General features: G+C 35.2%; 1 non-coding gene across 1 annotated transcript; it reads left to right on the forward strand.

Moving 5' to 3' along the window:
• Positions 1-4,151: 4,151 nt before the first annotated feature.
• Trnan-guu (transfer RNA asparagine (anticodon GUU)) lies at positions 4,152-4,225 on the forward strand. The gene has a single exon. It is a non-coding gene; the product is annotated as a tRNA-Asn (tRNA).
• Positions 4,226-6,000: the final 1,775 nt, after the last annotated feature.

Genomic DNA, 6,000 nt, shown 5'->3' on the forward strand with positions numbered 1-6,000 from the left:
TTTAAACAAAAGAATTACACAAATGGCCAATCTAAAGCTTTTAGATGTAATTTATAAAAAATAAATTATACTTCTGTTCAGAAGAAAAAAAAATACACATTCGTCCCTGGGTGGGCTCGAACGCGCTAACCGATTGCGTCACAGAGACATGTTTACAAGTACGATTAACAAATGTTGGTCTCTTAAAGGCCACACTTAAAACTTACCTGTTCGGTTAATTAACTATTTGTCAAAGGATCAAATTAGCCAGAGAGAGAGAGAGAGAGAGAGAGAGAGAGAGAGAAAGATTCACTTCAACAAAAAATGGAAGTTTAGAGATTTATCCTTACACGTTTTAAAAAAAAATCTTCAAAATAAAAATTTAATCCGTTTTTTTAATTTGCCGAACAATATATCTTTAAATTGGGTGTTTTAATTCATTTCCTGTCTCACAATGACTAAATTTATTAAGAACATTACGTACAAATTAGCTTATACATGTATGTCTAAATACGATTGAAAACAAGGGGCCCATGGGCCACATCACTCACCTGAGAAGCTTTGACCATTCTGTTCTTTACCTGATTTCTTCCTTGTAATACATATTGTGATCCCACCTTACCCCACTGATCATAATTTAGACAATTTGAAATCTACACTACCTCAGCTTCCACACTACACTACCTCAGTTTCAGTTTTTCTGGCCCACTGGTTCTTGAGAAGAAGATTTTTAAAGAATTTTCCTTTATATTTCTATGTAAAACTTTGATTCCTATTGTGGCCCCGCCCTACCCCCGGGGGGGTCATGATTTGAACTATTTAGAATCTACGCTACCCCAGGATGTTTCCACATAAGTTTCAGCTTTTCTGGCCCAGTGGTTCCTGAGAAGACTTTTAATTAACGGTTTTCCTATATATTTCTATGTAAAACTTTAATTCCCTATTTTGGCCCCGCCCTACCCCCGGGGGGTCATGATTTGAACAATTTAGAATCTACACTATACCAGGATGCTTCCACACAAGTTTCAGCTTTTCTGGCCCAGTGGTTCTTGAGAAGAAGATTTTCAAAGATTTTTCCTCTATATTTCTATGTAAAACTTTGATTCCCCATTGTGGCCCTGCCCTACCATCAGGGGTCATGATTTGAACAATTAAGAATCTACACTACCCCAGGATACTTCCACATGAGTTTCAGATTTTTTGGCCCAGTGGTTCTTGAGAAGAAGATTTTTAAAGATTTTTCCTCTATATTTCTATGTAAAAAAAATTGTGGCCCTACCCTACGGGGGTCATGATTTGAACAATTTAGTTTTACCCCAGGATGCTTCCACATAAGTTTCAGCTTTTCTGGCCCAGTGGTTCTTGAGAAGAAGATTTTTTAATGACCCCATCCTATTTTCATAAAAAATCTCCCCTTGTGAGGGGACTTGGCCCTTCATTTCAAAAATTTAAATTCCCCTTTATCCAAGAATGCTTGGTAGCAAGTATATCTAAAATTGGTCCAGTGGTTCTTGAGCAGATTTCCGAAAATGTTAAAAGTTTACAGACGGACGGACAATGATTAAATTTATTAGAAACATTACGTACAAATTTGTTTATATGTCACTTGAAGGCTCAGGTGAGCTAAAAAAGATTCTTTATTTTCTCCTATTGGAGATTCATGAGTATTCAAAATACATATTGAAAAACAAAACCAACTTCACATAAATGCAAATTTTTACATGAGTGCAAAAGTAAAAAAAGAAGACCCTATGATAAAAACGTAGTCTATTTCAACATGAAAATAATAAGTATTGTGTTATTAGCAGACCAATTTTTGTATTCAAATGAAGCAGAATTTTTCCAAAATCTTTTCAGTGAAAAGAATAAAGAAAATACTTGCTATGGCCTTCAACTTCAACTCAACATTTGACGACTTACTGACAATAGTTCTTTATGACTCTTACTATTTCCTAGATTCAAGTAACTCACCGCAGCTTTGTTTTGCTCCGAACTCTATTTCAAATACGACTGAACAATTATCTGTGGGAATGAAAATGTCATTTATTCAATACAGTAAATGACGAAAAAAAAGTTTTACAACAAAGGGGTTTCCATTCTTATGTCGAAACGATATAACCCGGTGAGCTTTAGAAAATGAAGAATATGGAGATCACGAACAGTATTCAATACCAAAGTCCATAAAAAATACAAAACAGGAGCAGAGCAAACACGGACCTCCAAAATATCAGAGGTGGGATCAGGTGCCATGGAGAAGTGAGCATCACATGCCGACCGGTCACACCCGCTGTGTGCTTCTTGTCATGATCGGGAAAATCCGTCGTCAATTCAGTGTATAAATAATGGACTAAGAATAAGTATGAAAAACGTCAGTCAGCATTTGACTCAATGATGAATTGTATTTTTTGACAAGGTCATTGCATCGACCATAGAACTTACGAAATGATGACTTAAAACGAAACTCCTGATATTCTTGATTCATCAACTTGCTTGTCAATAATTTACTTCGTTTTAGGAATTGTTAATACGTAGAGCATGCTCTTGCGTATCAAATCAACTGATATATATAAACAACCGTAGGTATATTGCTGCATAAGTAACGGAAGTTGACGATAGAAAAGTTAAAGTCATCAAGTTTATCATAGAGCTTGGCTGTTAGATTACCATTAAGGTCTTTTTCAAGTAAAATATCCAAGTATGAGACAGATGTGTCAGACTCTGTGGTATCTTTTATCTCAAGCTGACCAGGCTATATCGTACCGACATAGAAATGGAAATTACCATTTTTATTGTTCCATTCCCATTGTTAATTGACAATATGTCGTTGATATATTTAAATGTCCAGTTGAAGGCCACAGCAAGTGTTTTTTTTTTATTATCCATAGGATTTTGCACAAATTCTCTTCATATGAATACATAAAAAGGTCTGCTAATAGCGGAGCGCAATTGGTACCTACGGGAATTCCAATAGATTGTTGGAAGACTTGGTCTCCAAAAACCACATAAATATTGTCAATCAGAAGCTCAAACATCTTTTTGATGTCAACTTCAGAGTACTTGTGTGTGCAATCAGAATGTGTTTTAACAAAATGCAAATGACCAATGACAAGGCATGTAAATTTGCAAGTTCCATTTTTATTGAAAAAGCAGCCGTCAATGATATAAAAAAACATTGACTTTAATTTATCCGGGGAAATGATTGTGTATAAAGTTGAAAAGTTGTAAGTTGAAATCATCACATTTATCAATACTTTAGTCACCATTGAAAGGGTTATTACCGGGTATTATAATTCCAATAGAAATATAATCAAGAATAAAATATAATGTAAAAGATTGATAAAAACATAAACAAAACAGTTTATTCTTGAAAAATAATCTTGCAAAAAGATTTATATTTGGTAGCGATTAATAACATATATAGAAAAAAATTTCCAATGAGTGTGCTGTCTTTTTAAAAGCGATGTCTTGTTGGAAATAAACTCCAAAGTGCGATGGTCTTGCCAAACCCCGATGTCTCGCTGTCTTTACGGACGCCAAAATCCGATGGTCACGCCAAAGTCCGATGACTCGTTTCCTATGAGACGCGTTGCGCTAAAATGCAATGGTCTGATACGCCACGGTCCGAGTGTGTGGGAGAACAAATAACGTTTATGACGTCATAATAGTCCAAGGTCGTGACGCTGTCCTGCATTCAAATGAAATGAGGGTTAGTCTTCATACTTATGATAATTTGTATTTATTTAAAAATAGAATTGGTACTTGGCATGGAGCGGCATTGCAGTTTGGCACAGCAGTACTATGACGTCATAAACGTTAATTGTTTTCCGCACCATCGGATTTTGGCGTGTCAAACCATCAGGGTTTGGCGCAGACCATCGGACTTTGGAGTCCCATGGCACTTTGGAGTCCTAAATATTAATTTCCAAAATTTAAAAAAAAAACTCCATTCTACTGAAATCAAAAATATCTCAAAAACACATTAAATTTGTATCCTTATTTCACAATTACAAGTGTTATTCAAAATATTTAATAAATTGTAAAAATAAAAAAAATTTCAAGTTGGACTGTATGAGTGCAATTACCTACGTAATCAACCTGTGAAATTACAGGTGGCTAACTACACCTGTTAGCAAGTGTCTACAAATTTTATCGTTTCCAATTGTTGATCACCTGTCTCTGTGGCGCAATCGGTTAGCGCGTTCGGCTGTTAACCGAAAGGTTGGTGGTTCGAGCCCACCCAGGGACGATGGATTAGTTTTATTCAAGCTATTTTTTTTTTTGTTTATCGACCCTTATGTTCTTATTCGTTTCCACTCAAACGAACATAAATAATTTATAAAACAAGTTAATTGATGCAAAGCATCAAATCGGCCGCTAACACATTTAACTTGTCAAAAAAGAACTTTCACAATTCAAAGCATTCATGCAAGAAAAGAACAGGATATTCAAAGCTGAAATAGTGATCATTTTTATTTCAGGCCATCTTGAAAGCAAAATAGATAAATAGTTTTTATAAATTTGATAGAAATTTTAGTATCATATGCATGCCTGCTGTTCAATCCAATTCAATGAATAAAATATATTTTAAACAAGAAATTTTAGTGCATTTGCTCATCCAATGGATTTATCGATGTAAAAAAGTCTATGATGAATATGCATGGGCGTCGGATGCAAATCGAAAGTGGGTCGGGGGGTGGGGGTGGGGGTGGGCTAATTGAAAGTGGGGGTGGGAGGCTTAACCAACAAAAAATGGTAAAGCCTGTTTTCAATGCCTATGTGCCTATTTAATGTATATATTTGCAAAAAAGTGGGGGGAGCTAACCCCCCCCCCCCCCCGCCCCCCGGTTCCGACGCCTATGATATGAGAAATCATTGTCATCAAAATGAAGATGTATGCCTTTCAAGATATACCACGTGCTGATACCCTGGTTATTTGTCACGTAATGCCTATATGGTTTCTGTAGAGTAGGCTATGCTGCATGGTGCGGTGCAAAATGTATAAATATAATCTTTGTGTCCTTTGCAGCTGTAACATTTTCAAACAAGTTTTTACTAGTGGAGCAACTTTTCAATTTTTTATTCACCATGCACTTTTACCACGTGCAAGTCATTATTATTATCCGGAAAATCATAACGATTTCCTTTCATATCTTACACACTCCCTGGATGGGGAGTACCTATTGTAAACTCTTTTTATTTAACCATAAATTATCAATTATCTGATGCCAAATGATAATGAAATTGAAACAAAATAACAACAATTAAAACTTAATTTAAAGCAAGTTTTTAAAATATTTTACTCATGATTTTATACATGTTATCATTTGAAAATTATTTGAAGGAACTAATAAAATAATAACATCTCATTTCACCATGTGCACTTTCTAACACAACCACAAATAGATCGGCCGCTGCTGCGGCCGATAATAAATAACAACACGTATATAGGTAGGTACAGAAGCGCTCTCGTAAGTGCAGTTTAATATTATACACAAAATATACATTTCCAACTTTCCTCCTTGACAACTCATCCAATCTACAAAACAAAACATATAATTAATAAAACAAACATGATACTTGTGAGGGTGGGTGGGCGGGGCAATGTATGACTGCACTGAGAAAGAGCCTTCGAATGGCATTTAAATCTTACACACGCTAAAGCGTGCGTGCTTTAACAGAATACCTGTAGGTATTCTATAAATACTTCAACCAATCAGACCGACACTCTTCATATACACTTGATTAACACGTGTCCGATTGATACACGTGTTATGATAACTTCAATAAATACATTTATGTTCTTATTCGTTTCCACTCAAACGAACATAAATAATTTATAAAATAAATAACAACACGTATATAGGTAGGTACAGAAGCGCTCTCGTAAGTGCAGTTTCGACAATAAAGAAAGAAAAGAGATAAAGATTATAAACCCAACTGTTTTATCAATACAGAACGTTTTGATTGTACATTTTCGTGTTCATAACTCTTTGCATTTTACGTCTTCCATGTTCCATGTTT

The sequence above is a fragment of the Saccostrea cucullata genome, unplaced genomic scaffold (assembly GCF_032062105.1).
Source record: "Saccostrea cucullata isolate Sc308-1 unplaced genomic scaffold, CSIRO_AGI_Scuc_v1 ctg876, whole genome shotgun sequence".
Classification (NCBI taxonomy): Eukaryota; Metazoa; Mollusca; class Bivalvia; order Ostreida; family Ostreidae; genus Saccostrea; species Saccostrea cuccullata.